The sequence below is a fragment of the Heptranchias perlo genome, unplaced genomic scaffold (assembly GCF_035084215.1).
Source record: "Heptranchias perlo isolate sHepPer1 unplaced genomic scaffold, sHepPer1.hap1 HAP1_SCAFFOLD_98, whole genome shotgun sequence".
NCBI lineage: Eukaryota > Metazoa > Chordata > Chondrichthyes > Hexanchiformes > Hexanchidae > Heptranchias > Heptranchias perlo.
This window is the reverse complement of record NW_027140025.1, coordinates 131,633-152,335: the sequence shown is the minus strand read 5'-3', so window position 1 is coordinate 152,335 and position 20,703 is coordinate 131,633.

Below are 20,703 nucleotides of genomic sequence, written 5' to 3'. Positions count from 1 at the left end.
CCCAATCCTCAGCCTTCCTGCTTTTTCTGCTCACTTTATCTCACTCCTCTTTCCATCTAATCCTTTCCTTCATTTCTTTTCTTAGTCCCGGTGGGGCCGCTTTTCTTTTGCTGTTTTTGCCCAGAAAGGAATGAATGACGGGAAATCCGGCCCACTCTTCGCCTGAGGATAAACCCACTGACTGAAACTATCGATAGTTGGAGGGGAAACATCTCTCGGGGCCTCTCCACACACAAAGGGGGACATGTCCTTCCCTCCTGGGTCGGTCTCTCTCTCTCCATTTCACCCGTTCCGCCTCCGCCGCCATTTTCCCTCCAAACCGCTTTCTTCTTCACCAACTTCGCGCCATTCGGGCGTTGGAGAGCCGGGGCATGCGCAGTGATTACATTCACCGTCAATTAACGCCCCCTCCCACAATCGGCCCCTGCGATTGGGGCAGAAGTCGCTGATTGACATCTCCGCTCACCAATCGGGGCTCGGCACCCGCCCCGCGCTTCATTGACTGACCGCGAGAGGGGACGGCGGCTCGGGCTCACGTGGCTGTTGATTTTAAATCTGTGTGGCCGTTAAACCGACACAGCGCGAGTGTGACGTCAGTAACCTGGCAATAGCGCGCGTCGTTGAGGGGAGGGGCCGCGAGCTGACTGATGGGAGAGTCCAGGCGACTGGAGAAGATCAACCGGTCCCCATCCACCGCCATCATCTCAATCCACCGCCATCCTCCCCCTGGAGAGGATCAACCGGTCCTCATCCACCGCCATCATCTCAATCCACCGCCATCCTCCCCCTGGAGAGGATCAACCGGTCCCCGTCCACCGCCATCATCTCAATCCACCGCCATCCTCCCCCTGGAGAGGATCAACCGGTCCCCATCCACCGCCATCATCTCAATCCACCGCCATCCTCCCCCTGGAGAGGATCAACCGGTCCCCATCCACCGCCATCATCTCAATCCACCGCCATCCTCCCCCTGGAGAGGATCAACCGGTCCCCATCCACCGCCATCATCTCAATCCACCGCCATCCTCCCCCTGGAGAGGATCAACCGGTCCCCATCCACCGCCATCATCTCAATCCACCGCCATCCTCCCCCTGGAGAGGATCAACCGGTCCTCATCCACCGCCATCCTCCCCCCTGGAGAGGATCAACCGGTCCCCATCCACCGCCATCCTCCCCCCTGGAGAGGATCAACCGGTCCCCATCCACCGCCATCCTCCCCCCTGGAGAGGATCAACCGGTCCCCATCCACCGCCATCATCTCAATCCACCGCCATCCTCCCCCTGGAGAGGATCAACCGGTCCCCATCCACCGCCATCATCTCCATCCACCGCCATCCTCCCCCTGGAGAGGATCAACCGGTCCCCATCCACCGCCATCATCTCAATCCACCGCCATCCTCCCCCTGGAGAGGATCAACCGGTCCTCATCCACCGCCATCCTCCCCCCTGGAGAGGATCAACCGGTCCCCACCGGTACCGATGCCCCAGAGCATGGTACATTGGCGAGACCATGCAGACGCTGCGACAACGGATGAACGGACACCGCGCAACAATCGCCAAACAGGATCAACCGGACCAGTTGAACCAGGAACACTTCTCACCACGATGGACGTCTCGGCACTATACACCAGTATCCCCCACGATGACGGCATCGCTGCGACAGCATCAATACTCAACACCAACAACAGCCAATCTCCGGAAGCCATCCTACAACTCATCCGCTTCATCCTGGATCACAATGTCTTCACCTGCGATAACCAGTTCTTTACCCAAACACACGGAACAGCCATGGGGACCAAATTCGCACCCCAATACGCCAACATTTTCATGCACAAGTTCGAGCAGGACTTCTTCACTGCACAAGACCTCCAACCAACACTATACACCAGATACATCGACGACATTTTCTTTCTATGGACCCACGGCAAGGAATCACTAAAGAGACTACACGATAACATCAACAAGTTCCATCCCACCATCAAGCTCACCATGGACTACTCCTCAGAATCAGTTTCTTTCTTGGACACACGAATCTCCATCAAAGACGGGCACCTCAGCACCTCACTCTACCGCAAGCCCACGGACAACCTCACGATGCTCCACTTTTCCAGCTTCCACCCTAACCACGTCAAAGAGGCCATCCCCTATGGACAGGCCCTGCGAATACACAGGGTCTGCTCAGACGAGGAGGAACGCGATGGACACCTACAGACGCTGAAAGACGCCCTAGTAAGAACGGGATATGACGCTCGACTCATCGATCGACAGTTCCGACGGGCCACAGCAAAAAATCGCATAGACCTCCTCAGGAGACTAACACGGGACGCAACCAACAGAGTACCCTTTGTCGTCCAGTACTTCCCCGGAGCGGAGAAACTACGCCATGTTCTCCGCAGCCTTCAACATGTCATCAATGAGGACAAACACCTCGCTATGGCCATCCCCACACCTCCACTACTCGCCTTTAAACAGCCACCCAACCTCAAACAGACCATCGTTCGCAGCAAACTACCTAGCTTTCAAGAGAACAGCGTCCACGACGCTACACAACCCTGCCACGGTAACCTCTGCAAGACATGCCAGATCATCGACACAGATACCACCATCACACGAGATGACACCACCCACCAGGTGCATGGTTCATACTCCTGTGACTCAGCCAACGTTGTCTACCTCATACGTTGCAGGAAAGGATGCCCCAGAGCATGGTACATTGGCGAGACCATGCAGACGCTGCGACAACGGATGAACGGACACCGCGCAACAATCGCCAAACAGGAGGGTTCCCTCCCAGTCGGGGAACACTTCAGCAGTCATGGACATTCATCCACCGACCTTCGGGTAAGCGTACTCCAAGGCGGCCTTCGAGACACACGACAACGCAAAATCGTCGAGCAGAAATTGATAGCCAAGTTCCGCACCCATGAGGACGGCCTCAACCGGGATCTTGGGTTCATGTCACGCTACACGTTACCCCACCAGCGAACAAATGTTATCTGTTTTTAATATAATGGGTCATTTGCTGGCTCTCTCTGCCTTCCGGATGTTTCTGCCTCTCTCTGTGTTTTTTTTTCTCTGTTTTTTTTTCCCTGTTTGTTTTTTTATTGAATGTGTATTCGGAGGTTCTGCAGGTAACACCTCTCTGTCTGAACACGGTGATTGCCTTGGCAACGGGCAGTTGCAGAGGCAGTCTGTAAACACCATTTATTATTGTTCAATATGTATAAATGCGTAGGCTTCAAGGAGATCTTGAAACATTTGCCTGAGGAAGGAGAAAATCTCCGAAAGCTTGTGAATTTAAAATAAAATTGCTGGACTATAACTTGGTGTTGTAAAATTGTTTACAATCATCTCAATCCACCGCCATCCTCCCCCTGGAGAGGATCAACCGGTCCCCATCCACCGCCATCATCTCCATCCACCGCCATCCTCCCCCTGGAGAGGATCAACCGGTCCCCATCCACCGCCATCATCTCAATCCACCGCCATCCTCCCCCGGGTGGGGGTGTGAATCAGACGGTTAATCAGACTCATTCATTCCTTTCTCACCTCCAGACTCCACTATTCCAATACCCTCCTGCCCGTCCTCCCATCTTCCACCCTCCATAAACATCAGCTCATCCAAAACTCTGCTGCCCGTATCTGAACTCGCACCAAGTCCCGTTCACCCATCACCCCCTGTGCTCACTGACCGACATCCGCTCACGGTCCGGGAACTCCTCCATTTTAAAATTCTCATCCTGGTTTTCAAATCCCTCCATGACCCTCGCCCCTCTCACTATCTCTGTCACCTCCTCCAACCCTCCAAGATCTCTGCACTCCTACAATTCTGGCCTCTTGCCCAACCCCCGATTTCCATCACTCCACCATTGGCGGCCGTGCCTTCACCTGCCGGGGCCCCAAGCTCTGGAATTCCCTCCCGAAACCTCTCCACCTCTCTCTCTCCTCCTTTAAGACGGTCCTTAAAACCTACCTCATTGACCGAGCTCTGGATGGGCTCGAACCAGAGCTCTCCACAGCTGTAACATAACTTCCTCCCCTTTCTATTCCAGCCCTCTTGAGATAAAGGCCAGCACTCCTTTAGCTTTTTTGATTACTTCTTGTACCTGCCCACTGGGTTTTAGAGATTTGTCGACTTGGACCCCGAAATTTCTCTGCTCATCCACAGTTCCCACACTCTTCCCATTCAGAAAATATTCTGATTTGTCTTTTTCTGATCCAAAGTGGATGACCTCACACTTGCCCACATTAAACACCATCTCCCACAGTTTTCCTCACTCACTGAGTCTGTCTGTGTCCCTGGTTTCCAGTTTCCCAATAGGGTCAGATTCTGTTTTCAGTACAAAGTAACAGGTAATCAAATCTACTCTTTTTTTGAGGTATTATGAGGTGTTACGGAGTTGAGGTACAGATCGGCTGTGATTTAATAGAATGACGGGACAGGATCGAGGGGCTGGACGGCCTCCTCCTGTTCCTGTGTAATGGACTCGAGGGGATGGACGGCCTCCTCCCGTTGCTGTGTAATGGACTCGAGGGGATCGACGGCCTCCTCCTGTTCCTGTGCACTGTTTATTGGGTGGGGTGAGAAACAAACGGGTAATGACACAGTGTCACACAGTTGGGGGAAGGCAGTGAACCGTGTGACACAGACAGTGAGAGAGGATGTGTGTATATATTAGTGAGTGATTGTGAGAGAGAGGATGCCTCTGTTTATCAGTGAGTGACTATGAGTGAGTGTATGAGAGAGGATGCCTCTGTATATCAGTGAGTGAGAGAGACAGGATGCCTCTGTATATCAGTGAGTGAGTGTGAGAGAGAGAGGATGCCTCTGCATATCATTGACTGTGAGCGAGGATGCTTCTGTGTATCAGTGACTGATTCTGAGTGAGTCAGTGTGTGAGCGAGGATGCCCCTGTATATCGGTGAGTGTGAGCGAGAATGCCCCTGTATATCGGTGAGTGTGACGAGGATGCCCCTGTATATCGGTGAGTGTGAGCGAGGATGCCCCTGTGTATCGGTGAGTGTGAGCGAGGATGCCCCTGTGTATCGGTGAGTGTGAGCGAGGATGCCCCTGTATATCGGTGAGTGTGAGCGAGGATGCCCCTGTATATCGGTGAGTGTGAGCGAGGATGCCCCTGTGTATCGGTGTGAGCGAGGATGCCCCTGTATATCGGTGAGTGTGACGAGGATGCCCCTGTATATCGGTGAGTGTGAGCGAGGATGCCCCTGTATATCGGTGAGTGTGAGCGAGGATGCCCCTGTGTATCGGTGAGTGTGAGCGAGGATGCCCCTGTATATCGGTGAGTGTGAGCGAGGATGCCCCTGTGTATCGGTGTGAGCGAGGATGCCCCTGTATATCGGTGAGTGTGACGAGGATGCCCCTGTATATCGGTGAGTGTGAGCGAGGATGCCCCTGTATATCGGTGAGTGTGAGCGAGGATGCCCCTGTGTATCGGTGTGAGCGAGGATGCCCCTGTATATCGGTGAGTGTGTGCGAGGATGCCCCTGTATATCGGTGAGTGTGATGAGGATGCCCCTGTGTATCGGTGAGTGTGAGCGAGGATGCCCCTGTGTATCGGTGAGTGTGAGCGAGGATGCCCCTGTGTATCGGTGAGTGTGACGAGGATGCCCCTGTATCTCGGTGAGTGTGATGAGGATGCCCCTTTGCACCAATACACCATCGGTTTGCTCTGGGATTGAACATTTCTCAGTGTGATGATCATCGCTCCCCATCAGGTGGGACACAGACAGCTGCCCAGTGAAACCCAGTCAGTCCTTGTTCCCCATTAGAAATTCTCCCCTTTCTCACCCTCACCGACCCACACTTGTCTTCACTAATCTTGTTCTTTTTCCATCCTTGGACAATCTTTTCCAGTCCGCTTTGATCTTCCTTCCACCTTTACTCTCATCCTCTGCTTTTCCTCTCAATCTCTTGCTCCTTTTTTGTTGAATTCTAAACTGCTCCCAATCCTCAGCCTTCCTGCTTTTTCTGCTCACTTTATCTCACTCCTCTTTCCATCTAATCCTTTCCTTCATTTCTTTTCTTAGTCCCGGTGGGGCCGCTTTTCTTTTGCTGTTTTTGCCCAGAAAGGAATGAATGACGGGAAATCCGGCCCACTCTTCGCCTGAGGATAAACCCACTGACTGAAACTATCGATAGTTGGAGGGGAAACATCTCTCGGGGCCTCTCCACACACAAAGGGGGACATGTCCTTCCCTCCTGGGTCGGTCTCTCTCTCTCCATTTCACCCGTTCCGCCTCCGCCGCCATTTTCCCTCCAAACCGCTTTCTTCTTCACCAACTTCGCGCCATTCGGGCGTTGGAGAGCCGGGGCATGCGCAGTGATTACATTCACCGTCAATTAACGCCCCCTCCCACAATCGGCCCCTGCGATTGGGGCAGAAGTCGCTGATTGACATCTCCGCTCACCAATCGGGGCTCGGCACCCGCCCCGCGCTTCATTGACTGACCGCGAGAGGGGACGGCGGCTCGGGCTCACGTGGCTGTTGATTTTAAATCTGTGTGGCCGTTAAACCGACACAGCGCGAGTGTGACGTCAGTAACCTGGCAATAGCGCGCGTCGTTGAGGGGAGGGGCCGCGAGCTGACTGATGGGAGAGTCCAGGCGACTGGAGAAGATCAACCGGTCCCCATCCACCGCCATCATCTCAATCCACCGCCATCCTCCCCCTGGAGAGGATCAACCGGTCCTCATCCACCGCCATCATCTCAATCCACCGCCATCCTCCCCCTGGAGAGGATCAACCGGTCCTCATCCACCGCCATCCTCCCCCCTGGAGAGGATCAACCGGTCCCCATCCACCGCCATCCTCCCCCCTGGAGAGGATCAACCGGTCCCCATCCACCGCCATCATCTCAATCCACCGCCATCCTCCCCCGGGTGGGGGTGTGAATCAGACGGTTAATCAGACTCATTCATTCCTTTCTCACCTCCAGACTCCACTATTCCAATACCCTCCTGCCCGTCCTCCCATCTTCCACCCTCCATAAACATCAGCTCATCCAAAACTCTGCTGCCCGTATCTGAACTCGCACCAAGTCCCGTTCACCCATCACCCCCTGTGCTCACTGACCGACATCCGCTCACGGTCCGGGAACTCCTCCATTTTAAAATTCTCATCCTGGTTTTCAAATCCCTCCATGACCCTCGCCCCTCTCACTATCTCTGTCACCTCCTCCAACCCTCCAAGATCTCTGCACTCCTACAATTCTGGCCTCTTGCCCAACCCCCGATTTCCATCACTCCACCATTGGCGGCCGTGCCTTCACCTGCCGGGGCCCCAAGCTCTGGAATTCCCTCCCGAAACCTCTCCACCTCTCTCTCTCCTCCTTTAAGACGGTCCTTAAAACCTACCTCATTGACCGAGCTCTGGATGGGCTCGAACCAGAGCTCTCCACAGCTGTATATCAGTGAGTGAGTGTGAGAGAGAGAGGATGCCTCTGCATATCAGTGAGTGAGTGTGAGAGAGAGAGAGGATGCCTCTGTATATCAGTGAGTGAGAGAGACAGGATGCCTCTGTATATCAGTGAGTGAGTGTGAGAGAGAGAGAGGATGCCTCTGCATATCAGTGAGTGAGTGTGAGAGAGAGAGGATGCCTCTGCATATCAGTGAGTGAGTGTGAGAGAGAGAGGATGCCTCTGCATATCAGTGAGTGAGTGTGAGAGAGAGAGAGGATGCCTCTGTATATCAGTGAGTGAGAGAGAGGATGCCTCTGCATATCAGTGAGTTAGTGTGAGAGAGAGAGGATGCCTCTGCATATCAGTGAGTGAGTGTGTGAGAGAGAGGATGCCTCTGCATATCATTGACTGTGAGCGAGGATGCTTCTGTGTATCAGTGACTGATTCTGAGTGAGTCAGTGTGTGAGAGAGGATGCCCTTGTATATCAGTGAGTGAGTGAGTGTGTGTGTGTGAGCGAGGGTGCCCATGTATATCAGTGAGTGACACTGAGTGAGTGTGTGTGAGAGAGGCTGCCTCTGTGTTTCAGTGAGTGACTCTGAGTGAGTGTGTGAGAGAGAGGATGCCCCTGTGTATCAGTGAGTGACTGTGAGTGAGTGTGTGAGAGAGAGGATGCCTCTGTTTATCAGTAAGTGACTCTGAGTGAGTGTGAGAGAGAGAGGAGCCTCTGTATATCAGTGAGTGACTCTGAGTGAGTGTGTGAGAGAGAGGATGCCCCTGTATATCAGTGAGTGACTGTGAGTGAGTGTGTGAGAGAGCGGATGCCTCTGCATATCAGTGAGTGTGAGCGAGGATGCCCATGTGTATCAGTGAGTGACTCTGAGTGAGTGTGAGAGAGGATGCCTCTGTAAATCAGTGAGTGATTCTGAGTGAGTCCGTGTGTGAGCGAGGATGCCCATGTATATCAGTGAGTGACTCTGAGTGAGTGTGAGAGAGAGGATTCCCCTGCGTATCAGTGCGTGACTCTGAGTGAGTGTGAGAGAGGATGCCTCTGTGTATCAGTGCGTGACTCTGAGTGAGTCAGTGTGTGAGAGAGGATTCCTCTGTAAATCAGTGAGCGAGTGTGAGAGAGAGAGGATGCCCCTGTATGTCAGTGAGTGTGAGCGAGGATGCCCCTGTACATCAGTGAGTGAGTGTGTGTGAGTGAGTGTGTGTGAGCGAGGATGCCCCTGTATATCAGTGAGTGTGTGAGCGAGGATGCCTCTGTATATCAGTGAGTGACTCTGAGTGAGTGTGAGAGAGGATGCCCCTGTATATCAGTGAGTGTGTGGGAGAGAGGATGCCCCTGCATATCAGTGAGTGAGTGTGTGAGAGAGGATGCCTCTGTATATCAGTGAGTGACTCTGAGTATCTGTGTGTATTTTGTGTGGGGAGAAGCGGCAGGATGATGAAACCCGACCTTTAACCATCAACAACTTGTAAAATCCGACACAGACTGGAACTGAACAAGTTAAATTGCCAGAAGACATGTGTCCGTATCACAGGTTGCATCACACATTGCAAGTGGTGTCAACGTGCAAAGTGCAGAAAGCTCTTCCTCATCAACCCAAAGTTTGAGGAAGTGAGTTCCCACAAACGGGAACCGTTCGCTTCTGTCTCTGCAAGTTTCAGCATTTTGCTGTTACTTTGTGTCACTCAGGGGCAGATATTTTGAGACCCACTCAGTTCCCCTTTCAGTTTGATTTTTTACCAGAAGGTTTATTCAATCCCTGTGTTTTTTAATTAAAGGAGCACTGGGTTTCAATTCAACCCTAACATCCATCTGAGAATAATGGGGTCACCCGCATTTGGTGTTGATTAATTGTCTGCATTAGGTTTTATCTTTAATTCTCATCACCATCTGGTTTCCACCCAGAATCTCATTTCCGTTCCCTGAGCTTGCTGACAACTTACAGCCGCCAAATGGAAGAAGTGCTTTGAACTTTGTGTCTCTGCACTTATACTTGTTTTACATAGAACATATTATAACCCCACCATTTCTTAACAACGGTATTACTTATGATGATCACTTTGTAATATGAAAGTTACATGACACGTCAGACTTGTAAAGGGCCTGTCGCTCGCTGATGTTTTGAAATCACATCGGTCCTCTATTTACACCTGCTAAGTAAAATTAAATATATTTATCAATCGATAAACGGATGGTTAGAAAAATCCTTTTAAGATTAATATGCATCGATAATCTGTATCTGTCTTCACAGCAGAAGACACAAAAAGCAATGGGGAACAAAGGGGCAAATGAGAGTGAGAAACTTAAAACAATTAATATCAGTAGAGAAAAAGTACTTGAGAAACTAATGGGACTAAAGCTGATAAATCCCCTGGACCTGAAGGCCGACATCCGAGGGTTCTAAAAGAGGTGGCTGCAGAGAGAGTGGATGCATTGGTTATGATCTTCCAAAATTCCCTCGATTCTAGAGCGGTCCCAGCGGATCGGAAGGTAGCAAATGTAACCCCGCTATTAAAGAAAGGAGGGAGAGAGAAAATAGGGAACGACAGGCCAGTTAGCCTGACATCAGTCATCAGGAAAATGCTGAAATCCATTAAGGCAGTGGTAACACGGCACTTAGAAAATCATAAGATGATTAGGCAGAGTAAACATGGTTTTATGAAAGTAAATTTGTTCAACACGATTTTCCCAAGAGTTCTTTGAAGATGTAACTAGCAGGGTAGATAAAGGGGAACCAGCGGATGTCGTATACTTGGACTTCCAAAAGTCATTCGATAAGGTGTCACATAAAAGGTTGTTACTTAAGTTAAGGGGGTTGGGGGTAATATATTGGCATGGATAGAGGGTTGGTTAACACACAGAAAACAGAGAGTAGGGATAAATGGGCCATTTTCAGGTTGGCAGGCTGTAACTAGTGGGGTGCTGCAGGGATCGGTGCTTGGCCCTCAGCTGGTTACAATCGATGTTAGTGTTATGTGGATCGACTGGAGAAGCTGGGGTTGTTCTCCTTGGAACAGAGAAGGTTTACAGGAGATCTGATAGAGGTATTCAAAATCATGGAGGGGAGTCTATAACGAGGGGGCACAGATTTAAGGTGAGAGGGGAGAGATACAAAAGGATCCAGAGGGGCAATTTTTTCACTCAAAGGGTGGTGAGTGTCTGGAACGAGCTGCCAGAGGCAGTAGTAGAGGCGGGTACAATTTTGTCTTTTAAAAAGCATTTGGACAGTTACATGGGGAAGATGGGTATCGAGGGATATGGGCCAAGTGCAGGCAATTGGGACTAGCTTAGTGGTATAAACTGGGCGACATGGACATGTTGGGCCGAAGGGCCTGTTTCCATGTTGTAACTTCTATGATTCTATGATTCTATAGAGAGAATCTGTTCCCATTGGCGGAAGGGTCAAGAATCAGAGGACATAGATTTAAGGTGATTGGCAAAATAACCAAAAGCGACATGAGGAGAAACCTTTTTACGCAGCGAGTGGTTATGATCTGGAATGCACTGCCCGAGGGGGTGGTGGAAGCAGATTCAATCATGGCCTTCAAAAGGGAATTGGATAAACACTTGAAGGGGAAAAAAATGTCGGCCTACGGGGATAGGGCGGGGGAGTGGGACTAGCTAGATTGCTCTTGCATAGAGCCGGCACAGAGTCGACGGGCCGAATGGCCTCCTTCCATGTTGTAACCATTCTATGATTCTATGACTTAGATGAAGGGACCGAGTGTAATGTCTCCAAGTTTGCCGACGATACAAAGGTAGGTGCGAAAGTCTGTGAGGAAATAATGTGGGGAAATGTGAGGTTATTCACTTTGGTCGGAAGAATAGAAAAACAGAATATTTTTTAAATGATGAGAAACTATTGAATGTTGGTTTTCAGAGAGATTTGGGTGTCCTCGTTTCATGGTCTGAATATATAGATAGGAGTTTACACTGAATGTTTCATGGTCTCAATATTTCGGGAGGAGTTTACACTGAATGTTTCATGGTTGAATATATAGGGAGGAGTTTACACCGAATGTTTCATGGTCTGAATATATCGATAGGAGTTTACACTGAATGTTTCATGGTCTTAATATATAGGGAGGAGTTTACACTGAATGTTTCATGGTCTGAATATATCGATAGGAGATTACACTGAATGTTTCATGGTCTGAGTATATCGATAGGAGTTTACACTGAATGTTTCATGGTCTGAATATTTAGATTAGGAGTTTACACTGAATGTTTCATGGTCTGAATATATCGATAGGAGTTTACACTGAATGTTTCATGGTCTGAATATATCGATAGGAGTTTACACTGAATGTTTCATGGTCTGAATATAACGATAGGAGATTACACTGAATGTTTCATGGTCTTTCGGATATAAATTAGAACCAACGCCTCTTGTACTGAGATCTGACAGATTGTTACCCTGGCAATAGAGGAAATCACTCAACGAAAATAACTGAAACAGAAATAACAAAAACCACCATCGTTGGGAGTTTAGTTCAGATGAAGATTCACCCTGAACATTCAGACACTTTTTTAACCATGAGCTGCGATTCCAATAACGGATTTTTTACACCACAAGACCTGATACTGGGGATTTACTGAATTCACCAACAGTTTGAGCTCGACAGAACATTAAGCAGCACCGCATCTACAGAAGGACATGGATAAAACAGTCACATTATTAAAAACAGACCCCGTCTGCTCTGAAAATCTGATTGTCTTAATCACTCTAAACCTGTAACTATTAACAGTGACCATTTCAATTACTGCCACAATACTGAATTCGATGGCGATAAATCTGATCGTCACATTCTTTATACATCTGGAATATTACAAAATTTGGACAAACCACATTTCTGCAAACTCCAGTTCGTGTTTAAAGGGCTGAAAGACAGTGTTTATATTTTCTGCTAAAAGCACGTTCCCATAACAAGAATATAAGAAATCGCAGCAGGAGTAGGCCATCCGGCCCCTCAAGCCTGCTCCACCATTCAAGAAGGTCATGGTTCATCTTCAATCTCAACTCCACTTTCCCGCCCGATTCCCATTTCCCTTGATTCCCCTCGAGTCCAATAATCTATCGATCTCAGCCTTGAATATATTCAATGACTGAGCATCCACAGCCCTCTGGGGTAGAGAATTCCAAAGATTCACAACCCTCTGAGTGAAGAAATTCCTCCTCATTTCAGTCCTAAATGGCCGATCCCTTATCCTGAGACTACACTCCCTCGTTCTCTGGCCAGGGGAAACAGCCTCTCAGCATCTACCCTGTCAAGCCCCCTCAGAATCTTATGTTTCATTGAGATCACCTCTCATTCTTCTAACCTCCAGAGAGTATTGGCCCATTCTACTCAATCTCTCCTCATAGGACAGCCCTGTCATCCCAGGAATCAATCTAGTGAAACTTCACTGCACCCCAGCTAAGGCAAGTATATCCTTCCTTAGATAAGGAGACCAAAACTGTACACAGTACTCCAGGTGTGGTCTCACTAAAGCCCTGTACAATTGCAGCAAGACTTTCTTATTCTTGTACTCCAACCCCCTTGCAATAATCAGGTGATTGTGTTGAAAGAGCACGGAAATGAATCTGGATTGTATGGGGAAAAAGATCGCTCTCAGTTTAATAAAAAGAACCCTCGGCCGAGGCCGGGAGCTGGATCAGGTGATCACCCAGAACATTATTCTGATACAAAACACAAAATAATCAATTGGAAGAAATTTTACAAATCACTATTTTAAAAATAAGATTTACGTATTATTTTATCACCAGTTTATATTTAAATTATCATTTAATTCAACTGCAATTGTGTAACCCAGGAATAGATTTACTGATGGGAAATAACATTATGTAAAACCCAGTATCCAGTTCAGAATTGTAAGATGATTGATTTTGATAGTTGGATATAAAATATATTTGAATTCAGTAACACTGCCTGGTACTACATTAACACATGGTATAATATTGATATTATGGGGACCATAAATGTGGGTTCTTTCCGAGTTCGTGTTGGGGACGGGGAGACACTGTATATCTGCTGGGCTCTGCCTCAGACTGGAGTCACCTCTTCGATCAAACCCCTTCACCCTAAAACACACACAAGATTCATTTGTGATTGTGTGCTGAAGCACAGAATGCATTGTGAGCCGAGTGGGAACTTGAGAATTTGGTAAGAGGGGGACTCTGTTGAAGTAGCGGGTGAATTGAAACTAAAAATTTTGTTTAAAATTTAACACAGAACTTTAAAACTTTAAAAGAAACTGCAAGTTAGGTAACAGTTAACAGAAACAGTAAGTCAGTGGCAGTTAATGGTCAATCAGCTGTAGGTGATTGTCTGAATAGAGGGTAATTAATGTGAGTTGGAAGTTAACTGAGCAGTTTTAAGTGCTGTTCTCAAAAGGTTTATAAAGTAGAAGGTTACCTGCTGAAGCACAGAGTGTATTGCAAACGGAGTGGATTGTGGACTGAGTGAGAACTTGATGAGGGGGGAAAGGCCAGTGCACAGAGAGGAAGTGCTCTGAGATACCTGAAATAAAAGGATAGGCTAATCGGGATAAGTGAATTCATAATAAAGCATCTAATGGGAGTTTAGAAAAAAAAAGGTTCCTTAATATAATGGACGGGCAGCAGAGACCCATTGCCTGTAATTTCTGTGCCATGTGGGAACTTCAGGACTCTTCATGTGTTCTGGAGGGCCACGTGTGCAGGAAATGCCTCCAGTTGCTCGAGCTCAAGCTGAGGGTTTCTGAGCTTGAGGGGCAGCTGGACTCACTGCAGAGCATAAGGGAGGCAGAAGGTTTCCTGGATCGTCCGTTACAAGAGGTGGTCACCACACATCCACAGAGAGTTCAGGATAGCAAGTGGGTGGCCATCCGAAAGGGCAGCAAGAGTCAGGCAGTGCAGGAATCTGCTGGGTGTGTGCCACTCTCAAACCAGTATTCAGCACTGAATACCAGTGAGGGTGACGACACCTCGAAGGAGTGCAGTCCTGAGCCTGGAGCCATGGGGCAAAGGACTGCACAGGGGGGCACAGTGAAGTGTAGAAATGCAGTAGTCATGGGGAATTTGATAGTCAGGGGGACACACAGGTGTTTCTATGACCGCTGACGTGAGTCCTGCATGGTGTGTTGACCCCCTGGTGCCAGGGTAAAGGACATCACAGAGAGGGTGCAGAACAGTCTGAGGAGGGAAGGGGAACTGCCAGAAGTCATGGTCCATTTGGGAACCAACGACACAGGAAAGGAAAGGGATGAGTCCGGCAGCTCGAGTTTCAGGAGGTCGGGTGGAAGTTAAAAAGCAGGACCTCAAAGGTGGTAATCTCTGGATTACTCCCAGTGCCAATGCTAGTGAGTATAGGAATAGGAAGATAAGGCAGGTTAATGCACGGCTAGAGACATGGTGCAAGAGGGAGGGCGCCAGATTGTTGGGGCATTGGGACCAGTTTTGGGGCAGGTGGGACCTGTTAAAGATGGACAGGTTGCATCTCAACAGAGCTGGGACTAATGTCCTTGCAGGGAGGTTCCCTAGTGCTGTCAGGGGAGGGGGGGTTTAAACTAATTTGGCAGGGGGATGGGCACCAGGATGCAGCATTAGAAAGGAGGAACAAGGTGCACAGAGGATTGGGAGAGACAGATAACACTAGAGTAAGAAGTAGTACAGGATTAGGGGGATCAGACTAATAGAGAATACGAGAAGGCCTACGATAGGCTTACAGTGCATGTGATTAAATGCATGAAGCGTGGTAAATAAGGTTGGTGAGCTGCAGGCGCAAATAGCCACATGGAATATGATGTCATGGCGATAACAGAGACCTGGCTCGAAAAAAGGCAGGATTGGGTGCTAAATATTCCTGGATACAAAGTGTTCAAGAAAGATAGGGAAGGACAAAAATGGAAGGCGGAGGGGGGTGTGGCAGTATTGATTAAGGAGAATATTGCAGTGCTGGAGAGAGAGGATGTCCTGGAGGGGTCAAGGACAGAATCTATTTGGATAGAGTGAAGGAACAATAGAGGCGCCATTGCACTACTGGGTGTATTCTATCGGCCACCAACTAGTGGGAAGGATACAGAGGAGCAAATTTGCAGAGAAATTACAGAGAGGTTGAAGAACTGTCGAGTAGTGATAATGGGGGACTTCAACTATCCTAATATAGACTGGGTGAGTAATAGTGTAAAGGGCAAAGAGGGGGAGGAATTTCTGAAATGTGTTCAAGAAAACTTTCTTGATCAGTATGTTTCCGGCCCAGAGGAAGGAGGCATTGCTGGATCTGGTTCTGGGGAATGAGGTGGAGCAAGTGTCAGTGGGGGAGCATTCAGGAAATAGTGATCATAGTATCATAACATTTCGATTAGTTATAGAAAAAGAAAAGGAACAATCTAAAGTAAAAATACTGAATTGGAGGAGGGCCAATTTCAGTGGGTTGAGATCAGATCTGGCCCGGGTAAATTGGAATCAAAGATTGACAGGCAAAACTGTCATCGAACAATGGGTGGCCTTTAAAGAGGAGATGGTTCAAGTACATTCCCACGAGGGCAACTAAAGCCAGCGCTCCCTGGATGATGAAAGAGATAGAGAGTAAGATGAAGCTGAAAAAGGGGGCATATGACAGATGTCAGGTTGATAACACAAGCGAGAATCAGGCTGAATATAGAAAGTACAGAGGAAAAGTGAAAAAGGAAATAAGAGGGGCAAAGAGAGAGTATGAGAATAGACTGGCAACTAACATAAAAGGGAATCCAAAAGTCTTCCACAGGCAGATAATAGTAAACCGGTAGTAAGAGGAGGGTGGGGCCGATTAGGGACCAAAAAGGAGATCTATGCATGGAGGCAGAGAGCATAGCTGAGGTACTAAATGGGTACTTTGCATCTGTCATTACCAAGGAAGAAGATGCTGCCAAAGTCACAGTAAAAGGGGAGGTAGTTGAGATACTGGATGGGCTAAAAATTGATAAAGAGGGGGTACCAGAAAGGCTGGCTGTGCTTAAAGTAGACAAGTCACCCGGTCCAGATGGGATGCATCCTCGGTTGCTGAGGGAAGTAAGGGTGGAAATTGCAGAGGTGCTGGCCGTAATTAGATACAGGATTGGAGAATTGCAAATGTTACACCCTTGTTCAAAAAAGCATGTAAGGGTAAACCTGGCAACTACAGGCCAGTCAACCTCGGTGGTGGGGGAGCTTTTAGAAACGATAATCTGGGACAAAATTATAGTCACTTGGACAAGTGTAGATTAGTAAAGGATAGCCAGCATGGATTTGTTAAAGGCAAATTGTCTTTAACGAACATGATTGAGTTTCTTGATGAGGTAACAAAGAGGGTTGATGGAATCATAGAAATTTACAGCACAGAAGGAGGCCATTCAGCCCATCGTGTCCTTGCCAGCCGAAAAAGAGCCATCCAGCCTAATCCCACTTTCCAGCTCTTGGTCCATAGCCCTGCAGGTTATGATACTTCAAGTGCATATCCAAGCACCTTTTTAAATGAGTTGAGGGCTTCTGCCTTTCGGGTCTCTCTCTCTGTCTTTGTGATCTGACCCCTTGTGTATTCAGTATTCTTGGATGTAATGTTTCCCTGACTAACCTGTTTGAACACCATCCACTCCTTTGATTGCTGTGATTATCTCTCTGCCGAGGTGTGATAGGGGGCAGTTGGAAAGATTATCTGTAATCACCAGGCATTGTTCTCTGACTAAAAATGCTGTGCCTTTGTGGAACCCTTCACTCAGCTGACGAAGGAGCAAAGCTCCGAAAGCTTGTGATTTCAAATAAAGCTGTTGGACTATGACCTGGTGTTGTGCAACTCCTTACATTTGTCCACCCCAGTCCATCACCGGCATCTCCACATCATTTAATTGAACACATCTCCTCACGATATCTTTACTGAATCCTCGTGTGCTCAAGTTTTCTGATTAGAAACTCAAATCAGTTATATCATGAAGGGATGGAAATGTGTGTGTGTGTATACGTTTACACTGTTTATCCAATATACATATGTTTACACTTTTGGTCAAGTTAGTATATAATTTTATAATATATATAAACTTTTACACTATTTCTTCGATGTATATAAACTTTTACACTATTTGTTCTATATCTATCTAAACTTTTACACCTTTTCTTCTTTAACTATAAACTTTTACACTATTTCTTCTATATCCATCTAAACTTTTACACATATCTATCGATCTGTATCTATCTCTCCATGGACAGTACACTATTTGTGGAGACCGGTCTCTGAGCAGCTGTACCACTGACCCGCACCAGACGCCGACACCTGCAGTCCAACACTACTGTCCAACGTCACCTCAGCAGCGTCCCCACCAGAGAGCACTGGTTTGGTGCGCTGATGGAATGATGACCTGGGTGGCACACAACAAACGGCTGTGCAGCCGCGCCCACCCCAGTTAAGGTAGAACAGTGTCTGCAACCATCCGAGATCTCAGCGCCATTCCAATTCTGGCCTCTTGTGCATCCTCGATTTCCATCGCTCCACCATTGGCAGCCGTGCCTTCAGCTGCCAAGGCCCCAAGCTCTGGAATTCCCTCCCGAATTCTCTCCACCTCTCTCTGCTCCTTTAAGATGCTCCTTAAAACCTACCTCATTGACCAGGCTTTTGGTCATTTGTCCCAATATATCCTTTTGTGGCTCATTATGACATTTTACTATGTTAGAGGTGATATATTAATGCATGTTGTTGTTCTAAATAGAGGCATAGAGTACAAAGCAAGGAAGATATGTTGAACGTTTATAAAACACTGGTTTGACCACAACTGGAGTATTATGTCTAGTTCTGGGCAACGGACTTTAGGAAGGACGTGAAGGCCTGAGAGAGGGTGCAGAAGAGATTTACTAGAATGATTCCAGGGATGAGGGACTTCAGTTACGTGGATAGACTGGAGAAGGTGGGGTTATTCTCCTTGGAACAGAGAAGATTGAGAGGAGATTTGATAGAGGTGTTCAAAATCATGAAGGGTTCAGACAGAGTAAATAAAGAGAAACTATTCCCATTGGCGGAAGGATCGAGAACCAGAGGACACAGATTTAAGGCAATTGGCAAAAGAACCAAAGGCGACATGAGGAAAAACTTATTTTTTTCAATGACTGTGTGTTTTGAGACAGAAGCTGATCTCATTTCACATTTCATTGCACGGCCTCATGCTGGATAATTGTACTCGGTGATCAGACTCTCCCAGTCTCAGTCTCACCATTTCCCCCCTTACCTTGTAACCTTTGTGGACTGTCCACAGGACCAGTGTTTATCTGAGGAAATGGGACTTTCTCGTACCTTTCTCCCCAGTCGATCTATGGAAGCTCTTTGAATCGGAAGGGTTCTCTCTGGTTGCTGCTCTCACAATCCTGTGCTGGTTCACCTGCTGTTGTTCCTCAGTCTACAATCCCTGTTTACTTCCAGCTGTGGACTTTTCTCAATCACTCTGTCATTCACCGGGAGATCTAATGACGGCAGGGCAGAAAATGAGACCAATATTGACGGTGTCGTTACCCCACTCCCCTCCCCTCACACCCGGTCCCGTTACCCCACTCCCCTCCCCTCACACCCGGTCCCGTTACCCCCACTCCCCCTCCCCTCACACCCGGTCCCGTTACCCCACTCCCCTCACCTCACACCCGGTCCCGTTACCCCACTCCCCTCACCTCACACCCGGTCCCGTTACCCCACTCCCCTCACCTCACACCCGGTCCCGTTACCCCACTCCCCCTCCCCTCACACCCGGTCCCGTTACCCCACTCCCCCTCCCCCCCACTCCCCCTCCCCTCCCCTCACACCCGGTCCCGTTACCCCACTCCCCCTCCCCTCACACCCGGTCCCGTTACCCCACTCCCCCTCCCCCTCCCCCACTCCCCCCACCGCACACCCGGTCCCGTTACCTCACTCCCTCTCCCCTCACACCCGGTCCCGTTACCCCATTCCCCCTCCCCCCCACCCGGTCCCGTTACCCCATTCCCCCTCCCCCCCACCCGGTCCCGTTACCTCACTCCCCCTCCCCTCACACCCGGTCCCGTTACCCCACTCACCTTCCCCTCACACCCGGTCCCGTGACCCCACTCACCCCCCACCCGGTTCCGATACCCCACCCCCTCCCCTCACACCCGGTCCCCCTCCCCCTCCCCTCACCCCCCTCCCCCTCCCCTCACCCCCCTCCCCCCTCCCCTCACCCCCCTCCCCCTCACCCCCCTCCCCCTCACCCTCCCCCTCACCCCCCTCCCCTCCCCTCACCCCCTCCCCCTCACCCCCCTCCCCTCCCCTCCCCCCCCCTCCCCCCCCCCCCCTCCCCCCCCCCCCCTCCCCCTCCCCTCACCCCCCTCCCCCTCCCCTCACCCCCCTCCCCCTCCCCTCACCCCCTCCCCCTCCCCTCACCCCCCTCCCCTCACACACGGTCCCGTGACTCCACTCAACCACCCACCCGGTCCCGTGACCCCACAAACTCCCAACCCGGTCCCGTGACCCCACTCACCCGCCCCGATCCGGTCCCGTGACCCCACTCACCCCCCCCCCCCCCACCCGGTCCCGTGACTCCACTCACCCCCCCCCCCCACCCGGTCCCGTGACTCCACTCACCCCCCCCCCCCCCCACCCGGTCCCGTGACTCCACTCACCCCCCCCCCCCACCCGGTCCCGTGACTCCACTCACCCCCCCCCCCCCCCCCACCCGGTCCCGTGACTCCACTCACCCCCCCCCACCCGGTCCCGTGACTCCACTCACCCCCAACCCGGTCCCGTGACTCCACTCACCCCCAACCCGGTCCCGTGACCCCACCACCCCCCCACCCTGTCCCGAGATGGTGACGGGCGGGGCGGGGACTGTCATTCATGGTGCGGTTTTCAGGGGTGACGGTGACGGGCGGGGCGGGGACTGTCACTCACGGTGCGGTTTTCAGGGGTGACGGTGACGGGCGGGGCGGGGACTGTCACTCACGGTGCGGTTGTCAGGGGTGATGGTGACGGACGGGGCGGGGACTGTCACTCACGGTGCGGTTGTCAGGGGTGATGGTGACGGACGGGGCGGGGACTGTCACTCACGGTGCGGTTGTCAGGGGTGATGGTGACGGAGGGGGCGGGGACTGTCACTCACGGTGCGGTTGTCAGGGGTGATGGTGACGGAGGGGGCGGGGACTGTCACTCACGGTGCGGTTTTCAGGGGTGATGGTGACGGTGACGGAGGGGGGGGACTGTCACTCACGGTGCGGTTTTCAGGGGTGACGGTGACGGAGGGGGCGGGGACTGTCACTCACGGTGCGGTTTTCAGGGGTGACGGTGACGGGCGG